The following is an 18,373-nucleotide window of genomic DNA, read 5'->3' on the forward strand; positions in this document are numbered from 1 at the left end:
TTCATTATTAGGAAAATGCAAATAAAAAAACTGAGATACCACTTCATACCCATTAGGTTGGCTATAAAGAAAATAAAATAAACAGGAAATAACATGTATGAGTAAGGATGTGGGAAAATTGGAACCCTGATACATTGCTGGTGGGAATATACAATGGTGCAGCCACTGTGGGAAACAGTTTGGCAGCTTCTCAAAAAGTTAAACAGAGAATTACTATACGACCTAGCAATTCTATTCCTAGATCTATATCCCAGAGAATTGAAAACAGGTGTTCATACAAAAACTGGTACACAGTTGTTCATAGCAGTATTTATTCATAGTAGCTATGAAGTGAAAACCACCCAAATGTCTGTCAACTGGTGAATGGAAAAGCAAACTGTGATATATCCATACAATGGAACATTATTTAATCACAGAAAAGAATGAAGTATCGATACATGCTGCAGTGTGGATAAACTTGAAAACATGTCATGGGAAGGGAGCCAAACATAAAGATCATGTGTTATATGATTCCATTTATATAATGTGTCCAGAATAGGTAAATCCACAGAGACAGAAGTAGGTTAGTGGGAGTGGGGGGAGGGGGACTAGGGAGTAACTGATTAATGAGTAGAGTTTCTTTGCAGGGGGGGCGGGTAATGAAGGTGTTTTAGAGGTAGATATTCCCAATGGTTGAGCAACATTGCAAAGGTACTAAAAGCCACACAACTGTGCAGTTTAAAATGGTTACAATGGTGGATTATATACCACGAATTTTACCTCCATTTTTTTAAAAGCTTTCTAAATCCAGTGAAAATATTCTTCAAGAATGAAAGTGAAGTAAAGACATTCCCAAATAAAACTAAGAGAATTTGTCCACAGCAGACTCATTCTAAAATAAATGCTAAAAAAATTTCTTCAAATACAAATTCTTTATAAATTCTTCAAATTTATAAAGAAATTTATAACATCAGGAATGAAGAGAGAGAAAAAGTGGTAAATAGAACAGACTGTCCTTCTCTTAATTTCTTAAAATATGTCTGACAATTGAAAGCAGAAATTATAACGTGGTTCAGTGAATTTCTGGTGTATATAGATGTGATACACATAACAACTACAAGATGAAGGGGGAGGGTAAAGGGATCTATACGATGATAAGGTTTCCACAGGCTACATGAAACGATAAAATACTAAATATATATTATAATCCCTGAGGGACTTCCCTGGTGGTCCAGTGGTTAAGACTTGATGCTTCCAATGCAGGAAGCACAGGTTCAATACCTGGTCAGGGACCTAAGATCCCACATGCCATAACTAAGAGTCACAGGCTGAAACTGAAAAGATCCTGAGTGTAACAACTAAGATTCCGCACAGCCTATATATATATATATATATATATATATATATATATATATAGAGAGAGAGAGAGAGAGAGAGAGAGAGTTGGACCATAAAGAAAGCTGAGCACCAAAGAATTGATGCTTTTGAACTGTGGCATTGGAGAAGACCCTTGAGTCCCTTGGACAGCAAGGCGATCCAACCAGTCAATCCTAAAGGAAATCAGTCATGAATATTCATTGGAAGGACTGATGCAAAGGCTGAAACTCCAATACTTTGGCCACCTGATGCGAAGAACTGACTCATTGGAAAAGACCCTGATGCTGGGAAAGATTGAAGTCAGGAGGAGAAGGGAACAACAGAGGATGAGATGGTTGGATAGCATCACTGACTCAATGGACAAGAGTTTGAGCAAGCGCTGGGAGCTGGTGGTGGATAGGGAAGCCTGAGGTGCTGCAGTCCATGGGGTCGAAAAGAGTTGGACATGACTGAGCGACTGAATGGAACTGAACTGATATATATAATAATCCCTGGAGCAACTGCTGAAAAAAATTCATTTAAAACTATACTAAGAGATATAGTTAAAAGTTCAACAGATAGATTAAAATGGAATACAAAATACTAAACACGTAGACTCTTGAGAGTCCCTTGGACTGCAAGGAGATCCAACCAGTCCATCCTAAAGGAGGTCAGTCCTAGATGTTCATTGGAAGGACTGATGTTGAAGCTGAAACTCCAATACTTTGGCCACCTGATGCGAAGAGCTGACTCATTGGAAAAGACCCTGATGCTGGCAAGGATTGGGGGCAGGAGGAGAAGGGGACGACAGAGGATGAGATGGTTGGATGGCATCACCGACTCGATGGACATGGGTTTGAGTAAACTCTGGGAGTTGGTGATGGACGGGGAGGCCTGGTGTGCGGCGATTCATGGGGTCGCAAAGAGTCGGACACGACTGAGCGACTGAACTGAACTGGACTGAGACCTAGTTTTAAACATATTAATATACATACGAAATAAAAGTGGTCCAAAAGACAGGGACTGTCAGATTTGATTTAAAATCAAACAACAAGACCTGACTATTTGCCACCTATGATTTTGTAATATAAGTAGGTTAAAAGTAAAAGAATGGGAAAAATACCATGCAAACACTAATCAAAAGAAAGTTGAAGTGTCTGCGTTAATATTAGACAAACACACTGCATTTCAAGGATAATTTCCTAGAATAAAGAGGAGCAATACACAATAATTAAAGAGTCAATTCTCCAAGAAGACGTAGTAAGTTTAAATACGTATGCACTTAGCAAAAGAGCTTCAAAATACACGCAGCGAATGCTGATAGAACTGAATTAGACAAATCCACATTTACAGTTGGAGATTTCAACACTCCTCTCTCAGTAATTGATAAACAAGCCAATAGGAAATCAGCAAATATATCAAAGAACTAGTCCTTCTACCAGCTGATCTGATTGATATTTACAGAACACTCCACCCAACAAGATCAGAATATACATTCTTCTCAAATGTACATATACATTTCACTATGACAGATCATATCCAGAGTCATAAAACAAACCATAATAAATATAACAGACTTGAAATCATACAAAGTATGTTCTCTGACCATAATGGAATTAAACAAGCAATCAATAACAGAAAGATAACTGGAAAACCTCCAAACACTTGGGAATTAAACAAAGTAATAATCCATGGGTCAAAGAAGACGTCTTGAGGGAAACTAAAAAGTATTTTGAGGGACTTCCCTGGTGGTCCAATGGTTCAGAATCTGCCTTGCAATGCAGGAGATGTGGGTTCGATCCCTGGTTGGGGAACTAAGATCCCATATGCTATGGAGCAACTGTGCTCGAGCACTGCAAGTACCGAGCGCACGCACTTTGGAGCCCACACACCACAACTAGAGAGTCCATGCACCACAACAAAAGATTTCACACAGTGAAGATGCTGTGTGCCTCAGCTAAGACCTGATGCAGCCAAACAAATAATATAGAATTAAAAAAAAAAAACTATTAAAAAAAAATGACCTGAATGAAAATACCACATATCAAAGTTTGTGGGATGCAGCTAAAGCCATGCTCAGATGGAAATGTATACAGTTAAATGCTTACATTTTAAATAAAGAAAGATCTCAAGGCACTATTCTAAGCTCCCACATTGAGAAAAGGGCTTCCCTTGTGGCTCAGCTGATAAAGAATCTGCCTGCAATGCAGGAGACCTGGGTTCGATCCCTGGGTTGGGAAGATCCCCTGGAGAAGGGAAAGGCTACCCACTCCAGTATTCTGGCCTGGAGAATTCCATGGACTGTAAAGTCCATGGAGTCACAAAGAATCAGACATGACTGAGCAAAATTTCATATTAAGAAAAACTAGACTAAAGTAAACCCAAAACAATAAGAAAGAAGGACAGAATAAAGACAAAAAAGAAACCAATGAAATCAAAAGCAAAAACAATGGAGAACATCAGTGATAAAACTAAAAACCGATTCTTTGAAAATTTCAGTAAAAATGGATAAATCTCTAGTTAGAGTAACGAAAAACGGGGAGTGAGACAGGAGAGAGGACACAGATTACAGTCTTCCCTCGTTATCTAGGAGGGATTCGTTTCAAGACCCACCTTGGATACCAAAGTCTGCAGATTCTCAAGTCCCTTATATAAAATGGCAAAGTACAGAAATCTGTCTGAATTCATGGGATCTCATCCACCCATAGGAAGGGAAGACCATACTAGCTTCCAGAGTAAAAGAGAGGATCCCCCAGTAGACTCCACAGACATTAAAAGAATAATAAGAGAGTACTAGGAACTAGGAACAACTCTACACAAATAAATTTGACAGCTTAGAATGAACCAATCCCTCGACAGCTACAAATTAACAAAGCTTACTAAAGAAGAGGTAGATGACCCAAATAGTTCATACCTATTAAAGACATCGAATTCATAGTTTAAAGTAGTCTCATAGTGTCTTTCAATTTCATTGATTTTTTTTAACATGTGTTAAAACTCAGAACTGCAAAACTCCCTCTCCTTGAAAAACGTAAATTTTACTCTGATTTTAAAAATCAATTAAGAAAAAGACCAATTGAACAGATATTAAACTAAACATAAGTAGGAAAGTCACACAAGAAACAAATAAAATCTGTAAAGATGTTCAACTTCCCTGCTAGTCAGAGGATGCAATTCAAACGACAATAAGAAGTCATTTGGTACCCAGAGGTTGATCAGAGCAAGTACTGGGAAGCTGCAGAAGCACAAGGCTGTCACTTACTCCTGGTAGGAATACAGCTGGCCAATCCCTCTGGAGAGGCATTTCACAAGATGAAGCTAAAATTGGTCCTGCCCTTTCCCCGAGCAATGTCCCTTCTAAAATTCTCCAAGGAGTGCAAAGAAGGACATGCCAATAAAGTTCATTTCACGTTGTCTGCAATAATACTTTATGCAAAATATTTTAAGCCAGAGATTTATACATGGTGTATTATTTATACAATGTAATACTATACCATATTCTTAAATGCTATTTGATTTTATGTGGTTTTAAGTAAATGAACTTTGAGCTATGTGAAATCGAACATAGATAAAATCTCATAGATAGAATGTCCAATGCAAAAGCAAGTTGTAAAAATGACAAATGACACTCTATCTAAAGTTTGAAAACATGCGAAACAGTGTTATATATTGTTGGTGGGTACATAAAAATGCTTTAATAGTATAGAAACATGTCTCTAGAAAATTGTACAGATGAACCTAGTTCCGGGGCAGGAATAGAGATGCAGACATAGAGAATGGACCTGGACATGGGGGGAATGATGAGTTGGGAGATTGAGATTAACAGATATACTCTATCATATGTAAAACAGATAGCTAGTGGAACTTGCTAAACAGCACAGGGAACTCAACTCAGTGCTCTGTGATGACCTAGAGGGGTAGGTTGGGAGGGAGGTCCAAGAGGGAGGGGATAGATGTACACATTTAGCTGAATCACCTCGTTGTACAGCAGAAACTACCACAACATTGTAAAGCAATTATACTCCAATTTAAAAAAAAAAAAGAAAAAATCATGCCTGGAAACATAAACACAAATTCAGGACAGGCACCACCTCAGGGGCCAGAAAGGAATGTGCTCAGCATAGAATACACAAAGGGTCTTTAACTGGACCTAAAATTTCTCTTCTTTTCTTTTTTTAAAGAAAACTATGCAAGCAAGGCAAAAGACTAAAATTCAGTGGAGGTGGAAGATGGATTTATGAGACTTCATTACGTTATTCTTTGTATTTTTCTAGATAGTGGATATTGGAAGTGTTGCGTAATGAAATGGAAAATTACCTTTGCACACAATAATGAGCCTAATGGTTAGAGTCCTTAGCCATGAGCTACAGTTTGGCTGCCCAGGCTCTGATCCTACTTGTTCTGCTCTCTGGCTGTGGGACTCAGGAAACATTACTTCTCTGAGCCTCAGTCTCCTCATCCAGAAAATAGGGATAATATTAGGACTTTCCTTACAGTATTTTTGTGGGGGTTACACGAGATGAAATGTAACCTGCTTCATGTAATTCTGGACACAGAGCAAATATAATTTTTTTTAGTGAGGCAGGAAGTAGATGGGCCCCCAGGCTGAACGGTTTCTCCCTGTGGACAGAAACTCCGTAGCAGCAAAAGCTCCATAAAAGCAGGATGATGGAGGAGGCTGGGCCCGGCTCAGAAGAGAGACAAAAGACTGCATATTCCTCATTCTCGAAGTCAAGGAGACCTCCCCGACTACACATGTACAGAAAGGCTCCTTGGCGGTCACCTGCATAATCAGCGATGCCCGCTACCCATGAGCCTCTTCACTAGACCCATCTTGGCTAAGAGACGCACACGCACACATGGGAGGACGCTGAAAGATACCAAATACGGCCCGAGACCCCGGCAAAGCAAGATGAGCCGTCAAAGGAAAACCCAGGACGAGCGCCCCGTAGGTGTGAGTCAAACTACCACGAGGGCGCGACTCTCTGAGCCCACTCGTGTCGATCCACAGGTACTAAACTTTTTTTCTTCTTAACAAATACTTTACTTGTTTCACTACTGTCCATCTTTGCAGGAACTCTTTTCTGCAAAGCGGAAGGACCAGGGCCTTACCGTTGACCGCTAGTCTAGTGGCTAGCATTCATCGCTCTCGGCACCAAGACACGGCCTCAATCTCTGGCTGAGAAGTCCCACTTCAAGCCGTTGCAGACCGAGGCCACCTGAGATCATTAGTTTTTTTTAATGATTATGCCTCAACCTTTGCAACTCAACTATCACCTCTGTGAAACCTTCCCCAGCTCTGCCCCCATGTCAAATCCATCTATCAACCCTGGACCCAGGAGAACTGGGCATTCCATTCTGACTGTTCACCTTGCTTATCTGTGTAGCTTAACTATTTGTTTGTCTGTCTGAAGAAGGAATTCAAAGGGCCTGGACTCCATCTTAGGCCTGTTCGTGCTGCTTATGCTTGGCCACCTCTCTAATGGACTCTGAACTCTGTGCTTAGTGCCTGTGGAAATGACAATAGAAGGATAAGACCCCCTCTGGACAGGTCATAAATTCTTATCTGTAACCTCAGGCTTATTGATTATTGACTGTTTGAACACATAACACATGAATGATGGAGTTATTGTGATTGTATTTACCTTTCCTTTGTTTATGTAAGTCACAAGGAAGTTGGGTGGTGGGTTCAGACACATACACATGGGGTATAAAAGATTTTCACAAATGCTGGTCGGGGTCCTTGGCTAAGAGGATACTCTGCCTTGGGCCCGCCGGTGTAATAAAGTGCACTTCACTATCTGCATCGTCCTTCTGAGTGAGCTTGTTTCCCGGAACGCGTGGCTATAACATTTGGTGCGTTGGCCGGGAAACTCCTCACTTTGAGGAGACAGGTCTCGTTTGAGGCCACCCCGAGGCTTTGTAGCTTGAATCTCCTAGAGGGGGGAAGGCGCCTCGCCCCTCTGGAAGAACTCGGCCTTTCAATGCCCAGTTTCTTCGCTTTGGCAGGTAGTGAACGGCAGCAAGGGAACTGAGCGCTCAGGTAGGGAGGAACCCACCCGGTAGGGTGGAAGAGGGGGCCGGATCACCCCCCTGGGAGGGACCAGAAGGGAGACACATAGGAAACTGGTTTAGGTTGGCGACAATAGCTACTCGGCACTCGGGTCGACGGCCGTGCCAGGGATAAAGAAAGGGAACTTAGGGTTTAAGAAAGCCAGTTCGGAGGTGTGTCCACGCTGTCTTAGGGAACATGCCGAACGGTCACCACAGGGTTTTAAAAAGGAGATATTGAATTCCGTGTGCTCGTATTCTGCCCTCCCCCAGGAGGTACCCATCTGCTGTGTGACCCATCATCTCCCCTACCAGTGGAAACAGGTAGATTGGCTTCTCGGGAAGGCCCTGGGACAGGGAAATCCAGAGGTAAGAAAATGGGAGGAAGTGGATCTAAGGCCACTGTATTGGAGAATATGATTAAGAATTTTAAGAAAGGGTTCGATGGAGACTATGAAAAGAAAATGACACCAGGCCGGCTCCGTACCCTTTGTGAAGTCGAATGGCCTTCCATGGGAGTTGGCTGGACACCAGAGGGAACTATGGACTTAAATCTCATAAAGGCAGTCTATGCTATAGTTACGGGAAAGCCTAGACACCCTGATCAGTTCCCGTACATAGACTCTTGGCTGGGAATGGCCCAAGACCCCCCCAAATGGGCCTGTTTTTATGCTCATGGCGGGGAAGGAAAAATCTTGATGGCCCAAAAGATAACCAAGGATGAGGAGGAAATTTTACAGGACCCCGAAAGAGATGAATTTCCCCCACCACCGTATTGGATGATGGTCCTGCCAACTAGTATCACCGCGGCTGCCGGAGGCCCAACCGGAGGAACCAGCCCGAGACCGGTAAGCCTCCCGGACTCCTCAGTGGTCCCAACAGCTCCACAGGTTGTAGAGCCGCCCACTCGGCAGGCTCCAGCCTCAGCTGGAGGGACAATGAGCCCACCGGACTCTACCACCCCGGATGCTGCCTCTACGTTCCCTAAACTCTACCCTCCACTCCCAGTAAGTACTCCGGGACAAGGCGGAGGAACCACTGGAATTAAACAAAGGCTCCGTTCTGCCAAAGAGCCAGAGGGAAGAATAAGGCATAAGATTGCTAGATCAATCTAGAAAAGAGGTAATTCTGAGGCTCCCCACGCCTAAGACTCAGCAACAAGTCAGGGAGTTCCTAGGAGCCACTGGATTCTGCAGGGTTTGGATTCCAAGGTATTCTCAAATAGCCCAACCCCTATTTGAGCTCCTGACAGGGCCTGAAGAAAATCCAGTAAGTTGGACTGAGAAACAGCAAAAAGCTTTTGAGGAGCTAAGACTAGCAATCACCTCTGTCCGCGTCTTGGGATTGCCAGACTTCACCAAACCATTCACCTTATATGTGACCGAGAAAGATAAAAGAGCCATGGGGGTTTTGACTCAAACCTTGGGAACGTGGGACAGGCCGATAGCTTACCTTTCAAAGCGACTTGATAATGTTGCCACCGGCTGGCCTAGCTGTCTGCGGGCAGTAGCCGCGGTCGCCTTACTGGTACATGAAGCCACAAAATTAACTTTTGGTCAGGACCTGATCGTAAAGGTCCCACATGAAGTCAACACCCTCCTTCGAGGAGATCCCCACAAATGGCTGTCCAATTCCCGGATTATTCAATACCAGGGACTGCTATGTGAAAACCCCAACCTCCGTATCGAGCCTTGCCAGGGTTTAAACCCGGCAACGCTTCTCCCAACAGGAGAAGGTGGACCCACTCACGATTGCAAGGAAGTCTTAGAGGAGGTCTATGCTAGCCGTCCAGATCTCCAAGACAGGCCAATTTCAAATCCTGACTGGACTCTGTATACTGATGGCACCAGCCTGGTAAAGCTAGGAGAGCAAATGTCAGGCTATGCTGTAGTCACAGAGAGGACTGTTATCGAGGCCGGCTCCTTACCACAACACCGATCAGCCCAACGAGCTGAATTATGGGCCTTAGTCCAGGCACTGCAATTGTCAAAGGGTAAGAAGGTGAACGTCTACACCGACTCCTGGCATGCTTTTGCTACGCTCTGCGTACATTGGGCGCTATACCGGGAGAGAGGCCTTCTAACAGCCAATGGAAAGGACATTAAGAATAAGGAGGAGATCCTGACTCTGCTAGACACTGTCTGGAGTCCCACGGAGGTAGCAGTCATGCACTGCCCTGGGCACCATAAGGAAGACACCTCACAGGCTCCAGGGAATAGGCTGGCTGACGAGACTGCCAGACAAGCAGCTGAGGAAAAAAAGAATCCGGGGAAATCCCCATGAGAACTTTCGTCCTAGCTGAGCTACCCGAGCTGGCTCTAGACTCCCCAACATACACTGAGGCTCCAAACCAACTAGCTGAAGTGGAGGGAGCCACCAAGACAGAAAAAGGATGGTGGGAACTACCGGATGGTAAGCTACTAGAGCCTGAAAAGATGGCCCCCTCTCTGGTGAGCCAAGCTCATCGCATGACGCACCTGGGACTTGACAAATTAGAGGAATTGATCCGAAGGTATTTTCTGGTTCCTCACCTCTCCTCTCTATGTAGAACAGAATCCCAAAATTGCAACGCCTGCTCTCAGATTAACGCCGCTCCAGGGTGCAGACCAAAACCTCCAGGTATCCAATGAAAAGGTACTCTTCCTTTTGAACATCTAGAAGTGGACTTCACTGAGATGAAACCATATCGCCATTTTCGCTACCTGTTGGTCCTGGTATGTACATTCTCGGGATGGGTGGAGGCCTTCCCCACCCGAACTGAGAGAGCATCAGAAGTAGCTCGGAGCCTGCTTAGGGAAATAGTTCCCCGATTTGGATTCCCCACCAGCATAGGATCAGATAACGGCCCAGCCTTCATATCAGATCTGATACAACAAGTAAGTAAAAGCCATGAATATAAAATGGAAGTTACACACCGCCTACCGGCCTCAGAGCTCCGGACTGGTAGAACGAACTAACCGGACACTAAAGGAGACACTTTCAAAATGGATTATAGAAACTGACTATTCCTGGGTAGATTTACTTCCCATGGCCTTGCTCAAGCTCAGGATGACCCCACAGTCCCACAGCTACTCTCCCTATGAAATTGTGTATGGGAGGCCTCCTCCCCTAATAAGACAGGTAACAACTGATATACTTCAGGTAAGGGGAGACGGGATATTACAGCAGATGGAACAACTAGGTAAGGTAATTAATCAAGTAACTAAGTTTGTGCAAGAAAGAATACCGTTCCCCTTGGGGGAGCAGATGCATGAGTTTATACCAGGGGACCAGGTATGGGTGAAAGACTGGAAACATGACTCACTGGCCCCCCGATGGAAAGGTCCTTAAACTGTTGTTTTAACCACCCCTACCTCAGTTAAAGTTGCAGGCATTGTCCCTTGGATCCATCACACCAGAGCGAAGAAGGCATACCACGCTGACCCGGAAGACGCCGAGTTGACCACCCAGAAAGACCCCACCGCCCACAGGAAACCAAGATCATTCTGAAGAGGAAGAAGAAAACGAGGTCCCAGACGAGCCCTCTCTAGGATGGAGCTGGGTAAACGACTCCTGCTACTCGGCCTCACCAACGCAGTTCTGAACCTGACCACTGTTCCTGCACAGGACAACGTCTTCATCTCATGGGCACATTCCTATGCGGACTTCCACAACTCCTCCGACTGTTGGGTATGTGGGGCTATGTCCCTGTCAGTTATGGACGGACTCCCCTGGTGGGTGTCGCCACTTCGTTATGGAGACTTTATACCACTGTGCTCCTTCTTGGAACAACAAAAGGGAACTTTCCTTCCTCTCACCAATCATAACCTTTCTTTGCTCTCCTGGTGTAAAAAAAAAAAAAAGCCATCAATGGGCCAGGGACATGGGGTTACATTTAATATGAACACTAGTCTTATGGAGATAACAAGAGCTTATACCTCATATATGAAAAAAAAAAGAGAAGGGCTCCCTTGCAAGGGGGACAGGCCTCCCGGTACCTTGAGCAATACTACCAGGTCTGGGATGAATATTTCTGGATGACTACTGAGAAAGGACAGTTGATTGCTCCCGCTACTATTTGCTGGGAACAACAACAAAAAAAAACAAAGTTGGATTTGGAGACCGCCACCTAGACCCAAAAGAATTAAAATATATGGGTTATTTGTCTCCTGAACAATGTAAACAAATCATAGAAGTTACCTATCACCCCAATCAGTCGGTTCAGTGGCCCGGTTCCGACTGGAAATATAATCCCGGAATCTATTGGGTAGCCCCCAACGGGACCCTGTGGCTCTGTGGGCTTAACTTATGGCCATGGTTACCAGTTGGCTGGGTAGGGCGTTGCACACTGGGATTTGCTTTCGCCCATGGCAGTATTAAGCCTAGCCTACATCAACCTCCAGTAAACCTGCCCTATCTGCATGCAAGATGGACAAGATCTGTGTTCCAATGGTATGACTATCTTGCTGCCTTGTTTGTACCCTCTGTAGGGACAACGGATATCGGATATCATGATTAAGGTGGAGGCCTTAACTAATTTCACTAAATAGGCCCTCTTAGACAGTACAAAAGCCATTCAAGCCTTGAACGAAGAACAAATTCAGATGAGGAGGGCAGTAATTCAAAATAGGATGGCATTAGACATACTCACAGCAGCCCAGGGAGGGACTTGTGCCATAATTAAAGTCGGATGTTGTGTATACATCCCTGACCTGTCTAAAAATGTATCTACTGCCTTGGAAGATATGCAAAATCAAGTGAAAGCCATGTCTGATGAAAATATTACCTTTTGGACTTCGGTCCTGTCCTGGGTAAAGGGAGATTGGTGGAAAACTATTGTTACTGTTGTCATAATAGTTCTAATCATACTGCTTTGTGGGCCCTGCTTCTTACAATGTCTTGTGAACTTTGTAACCCAGAGGTTGATAGCCTTCTCTCATGTGGGTGGCCAGAGGGCTAAAGTACAATATATCTCAATGAATGATGCTCGTTATGGAAATTAGGAGCATCAAGAGGGGGGAATGAAGAAGGAATTCAAAGGGCCTGGACTCCATCTTAGGCCTGTTCGTGCTGCTTATGCTTGGCCACCTCTCTAATGGACTCTGAACTCTGTGCTTAGTGCCTGTGGAAATGACAATAGAAGGATAAGACCCCCTCTGGACAGGTCATAAATTCTTATCTGTAACCTCAGGCTTATTGATTATTGACTGAACACATAACACATGAATGATGGAGTTATTGTGATTGCATTTACCTTTCCTTTGTTTATGTAAGTCACAAGGAAGTTGGGTGGTGGGTTCAGACACATACACATGGGGTATAAAAGATTTTCACAAATGCTGGTCGGGGTCCTTGGCTAAGAGGATACTCTGCCTTGGGCCCGCCGGTGTAATAAACTGCACTTCACTATCTGCATCGTCCTTCTGAGTGAGCTTGTTTCCCAGAACGCGTGGCTATAACATGTCTACCTGACTACGCTATTTTCTCATTTACCATTTTATCTCAGAGTCTGGCAACGGTAGGAATGTGAGAATTGTGATGAATGTCTAAAAGAACAAACAAACCAGTGAATATCCCTCCTGTCTCTAAATAAACTCACTTGTGTTTTCTCTCCCTATTCCTTCCTCTTCCCAAGAGCCTGAGACCCCTGAGAGCAGCTTGTGCTAAGTCACTTCAGTCACGTCCGACTCTTTTGCAACCCCATGGGCTGTAACCCACCAGGCTCCTCTGTCCATGGGATTCTCCAGGCAAGAGTACTGGAGTGGGTTGCCATTTCCTACTCCAAGGTATCTTCCTGACCCAAGGATCAAACCCGCGTCTCTTATGTCTCCTTCATTGGCAGGCCAGTTCTTTACCACTAGTGCCACCTGGGAAGTCTGGAGACCAGCTTACATCCCTCTAGTCACAGGAGAAATACTCAACAGTCAGTGCTCTGAACACACACTCTTCTTGGATCAGAGAAGACAAGCTTAAAACAGAAAAAGAGTTTCTGTTGGTGAAATTTCAGACCCTAAGGGTTATGCTACACACACACACACCCATCTATCTCTGTTCCAAGAGGGACTGTCTCAACCAGTGAGACATATTGAAAAATAACGAGGGAACAGAACTCTCAGGAAAAAAGTTGTGAATGCTCTCTTGAAAAATCGTGGTGAATCACATTTAAAAGAAAAACACACACAAATCATATTCTTCGTGAATAAAAGAATGTTTCTCATTTACTGGCAAAAGCACGCTAGTTAAGCCTTCTAGTGAATTCTTTATTAAAGACTGAAGTAAAGAATTCTTTTGTTAAGTAAATATTCAGGCTCTTCCTTGCCAGCAAGCTTTTGAAACCCTTGCTGTAATTATGCTGATGTTTTCTGTGTTTATATGTTAAATGCCTAGGGCTTAATTGTTAATGGGTAAATAAGAGAAGCCGAAGGTCCCTGCCAAAAGAGGCCAGATCACTGGGGCCTGGAGGACAATGGCTCGATGGGACTCCCCTGGATGGACTGTTAGGACAGAGAGGAGGCCCCAGCTTTGCTCTACATAGACACGGCTCCCCTGGACCCGGGGTGACACACACCTTCAGGGAGAACAAAGGCGATGGTCAAGTCCTGGCCCTGGTCCTGAATTCTAGCCTGAGTTTCCTTGCTCCTCATCACCCCCACCCAGGTCAAGAATTCCGGTTTCCCCAAGAAGCCAACCAGAGCATAGGATGCTGTTCAGGTAATCATCAAACAAGCGGAAAGCTGGGTCACAGGCAGGTGGTACCAACGCAGGAGGCCTGGGCTGGAGACCCACACCCGCCATTCACCAGCCATGCTTGCGGTTTCATCTCTGTACAGGGTCCTCATCAGCGCCATAGGGCTTCCCTGGGGGCTCAGTCGGTAAAGAGACTGCCTGCAATGCAGGAGACCACCTGCAGGGCACTAGACGGGTTTGATCCCTGGGTCAGGAAGATCCCCTGGAGAAGGGAATGGCAACCCACTCTGGGGAAATCCCACGGACAGAGGAGCCTGGTGGGCTACAGTCCATGGGGTCAGACAGGACTTAGCTACTAAGGTACTACTACTACTACATAAGCATGATGGGGATGAGGGTACCTACCTCCTAAGGGTTTCATGAAAACTAAATAAGTGAATATTGTAGAAACATGCTTAGAACCATGTCTGGCACAAAGTAAGTGTATATAAGTTAAAGATCTAGCTGAGAGTTAAATAAACATTGTGTTAAGTTTCCAGGTATCGAATTTATCTGGGACAGAGGCATAAGTCACAGCCTCTGTGCAGATCTTATGGACCGTTTGCTGAGTACAGTGAATTGCCATACATATTTCATGGGTCCTCCTTCACATCGATGCATATTTAATTATAGTGTAGTCTTTCTCGTCTCTGCAAGCATCCTCCAGAAAAGTACACACAGAGGTTGGCAGCTAGTGAGGAAACTTCCATAGACCCCTGTTGAAAGTCCAGCAAGGCTTGTTCAGATCAACTCTTGTCTTATCTTTCCCTTAAATTCCTCCCCTTTAGGGATGGGGTCCTGCTGGAAGCTAGGCTGAGAATGGCTAGCTTGCTAGGGTATCTCCAAGATCATCTTAGCTATTCTAGGTAAAGTAACCTTAAATCCCAAGTCAGAAGGTCCACTGGAAGGAAGGAGTTAACTGGAAATCTCTCTAAGAATGTTTGCTGAGAATGCTTTCCAGGGCTGCTGCAGAGAGGAGAGGGAGGAGATTCCAGAGGGTACAGGCTCAGCTAAGGCTAGGTAGTCCCCTCCAGAATCCAGACCTTCAGATGGGTTGGATGCAGTCAGAGATAAGATTCTTAAACAAGCAGCTGGGGGGAAAAAGCTCTCAGGGCTTATTGTTGCTGTTGTTCAGTTGTTCAGTCGTGTCTGATTCTTTGTGACCCCATGAACTGCAGCACGCCAGGCCTCCCTGTCCATCACCAACTCCCGGAGTTTACTCAAACTCATGTCCACTGAGTTGGTGATGCCATCCAACCATCTCATCCTCTGTTATCCCCTTCTCCTCCTGCCTTCAATCTTTCCCAGCATCAGGGTCTTTATCAATGAGTCAGCTCTTCGCATCAGGTGGCCAAAGTATTGGAGCTTCAGCTTCAGCATCAGTCCTTCCAGTGAATATTCAGGATTGATTCCCTTCAGGATTGACTGGTTGGATCTCCTTGCAGTCCAAGGGACTCTCAAGAGTCTTCTCCAACACCACAGTTCAGGGCTTATTAGGCTCTTAAAATTTCAGAGTTGAAAAGGGGCATCTCAACCCTCAGCTATCAGCGGGCACCAAGAGCTGAGTCTTCATGTTTCTAGGCACAGAAGGCCCCCTGGTTCTCAGCATCTCTGGGCCAGCGCCTGCTTGGGTGTGAACTCCCTCAGAGCATAGACCCTACCCACTGTCTCTCCTGGAGAGAGAATTCATCAAAACTCTGTCACATAATCTCCCTGGCTCCCCACAACCACATCTTTGGGGGTAGATGTGTGTGCTAAGTTGTTTCAGTCGTGTCCAACTCTTTATGACCCTATGGATCATAGCTCCTCTGTCCATGGGACTGTCTAGGCATGAATACTGGAGTGGGTTGCCATTTCCTCCTCCAGGGGATCTTCCCGAGCCAAGGATGGAACCCATGTCTGTTACATCTCCTGCAATGGCACAGAGAGCTGCTATTAAGGCATTTGACAGCCAAGGAAGCAGATGCTCATGGCGGCTAATGACACACTCAGGACCTCTTGCTACTTCACCTGACACGGTAAACCCACTCTCGGTTTTTGAGAGAGCCCCAAGGGGATGTCGACTACAAATTGGCACTTGCTGTAGGCACTTGCCACCCACCTCTACAAGGATTAGATCAGGTGCTGCTGCAGCTGCTGACCTTCAACACCCCCAAAGGAGTTCAGGATGGAGACCAGGAATGAGGCATTCTGTGCTCAGGGTGAAACTGTCAGGATCAGTCTTCAGACAGCTGGATATTCTCAGGAGCTGACTTTATGAGCCCAGTTCTTGTATCTCCTCATATCTGGAAAAGCACTAAAATCCTTCATAGTGACGATTGTTTCTCATGACCAGCAGAAGCTTCATGAGACCAGGAGAAACCTTCTGGAAAAATATGGGCTTGATTGCATGTATTCCCCCCTTCACCAGAATCACATTATGTACGGACCTTCCCCTGCCTCTTTGGAGCAGTCTCTCAGAGCTGTCTGAGCTGCCTGGGCTGCAGTCCTCCTTTTGCACCAAATAAAACTTAACTAGCAACTCTCAAGTTGTACATTGTGTGTGTGTGTGTGTGTGTGTGTGTGTGTGTGAACAGGGAGGAGGAAAATCAAGGACTCTGCTGTTTGTGTGAGCACCAGGGCCTGATCCCTGCCTCCCATTAGAACCGTGGCTGCATCAGAGGAAGGCAGGTGAGTGAGGACCCCTCACAGACCTCAGAGTGCAGCCAGACCCTCCTTTCTTGGCACCTTCAGAAGCGAGTAGTCCTGCTCAATGCCCAGCAATGGGCTCCCAGACACCCCTTTACTCCTCCTGCCTGGGATACTGGGAAGAAAGATGCTCCCAGAGATGCTGGGGACCACGCTCCACAGGTGCCAGGACTTTAACCTCGTGACAGCTCAGTGGAGACCCCTGTGCCAAGACCCTGGGAGGAAGTCAGGAAGAGATGCCCAGCCCTATAGGGGGTGAATCCTGTGGGGAAAGAAATGCTCACAGCCTAGGAGTTTACTCAAAGAGCCTTGGACTTGGAGAGGGTCCTGGAGATGGCAGAGTCCAGTCCCAGAAACTGTTTGAAGAGCTTTGGAGCAAGAGACTGAAGCCAGCCAAGGAAGGGAGGATGGGAAGGAGAGGGTTGAACAGTGAACGGAAAGACAAAGAACAGGCCGTTCGGAAGAGCCAAGAACATAAATCGTTTGCAGACGCCCGTGCAATGCACAACCGAGGCTCCAGTGGGGGTGTGCCCATCGCTGTGGGCTCAGGCACGTCTCCACGTCACACTGAGTGTGAGCCTGCGCGTGTGAGCAACCCCATGAGTCATCTCATGTGTGTAATGGTCCTGGCAGTTCGTGAATCACAGAGCGTGTGTCAGAGCTGTGTGTGTGTGTGTGTGTGTGTGTGTGTGTGTGTGTGTTTCAGTGCACAAGGCCATGATGCCCAGAGTGACGCGGGAGGACGAAAGTGAGCCCTCCCGGGGCGAGCTGTGTTTAAAGGGTACCACGCTTCATTCACACCATGCATCACGCTCCACATTTCTGAACTCGGTCCAGAGAACGCCATCTGTCCCCCCTTCCTGCTGAAACCTCCCCCCGCCAGGGAGCAACAGTGTGAAATTCTTTGGGCTTGTGAGGTTGTTTTCAGAGTCAGAGATGGCCAGGATCCTAGAATCCCAAATTTCAACCCCTCCGTTTTAAAGAGAGAGGAACCTCAGCAGGGAAGGCCAGTCCCAGAGTCACAGTGAGAGTTTACCGCAGAGCCAGGTGCAGCCACAGATCTCCTGGCCTCCCCACACCCTGCTGTGCTCAGTCCACCTGGACAGAGTGGGTCCTTTTCCCCTTTCTGCTCAAGGATGTAATGAGATCACTTCTTTTTACTGAAATGCACCGGACCCTCCCATGGAGTGAAGAACTGATGTTGCATCTTAGAGGCTGGATGACCTCATGGGCAAAGCTGGGGCGTCTCTGGCCAGATGGCTTCACTGAGCGTCATTCTACCCCTTCTCCCAGAGCCTCCCTCTCACCGCACCCAGGTCAGGAGGAACCCTTGGGGAGACCGCTCTTGGGTCTGCCTCTGTAATTGGCGGGGCCCTTTGGCAGACGGTAGTGTGATTCAGAAGTTGCTTATGAGCCATCTAAGAATGCCTCACTCTGGACTCCTGGTTCTGTCTCCTTTCACCCTTCTGCTCCATTTCACCAGCTCCAGGAAAAAAATGAAAAGACAAGTACAGCAGAGGGTTTACTTTAGCAGTTCTGTGGAAGGTCTTACTAGGTAAAGGGCCTGAACCTATTAACCATTAGGATAAGGTGT

The 18,373-nt window shown here is 45.8% G+C and overlaps 1 pseudogene; it reads left to right on the forward strand.

Annotated features, from left to right (window-relative positions):
- The first annotated feature begins 10,904 nt into the window (after positions 1-10,904).
- On the forward strand, positions 10,905-12,368 carry LOC145516640 (endogenous retrovirus group PABLB member 1 Env polyprotein-like; annotated as a pseudogene).
- The last annotated feature ends 6,005 nt before the right edge of the window (positions 12,369-18,373 follow it).

This window comes from Giraffa tippelskirchi, chromosome 8 (genome assembly GCF_054371585.1).
Source record: "Giraffa tippelskirchi isolate mGirTip1 chromosome 8, T2T-mGirTip1v1.2.pri, whole genome shotgun sequence".
In the NCBI taxonomy this organism is placed as follows: Eukaryota; Metazoa; Chordata; class Mammalia; order Artiodactyla; family Giraffidae; genus Giraffa; species Giraffa tippelskirchi.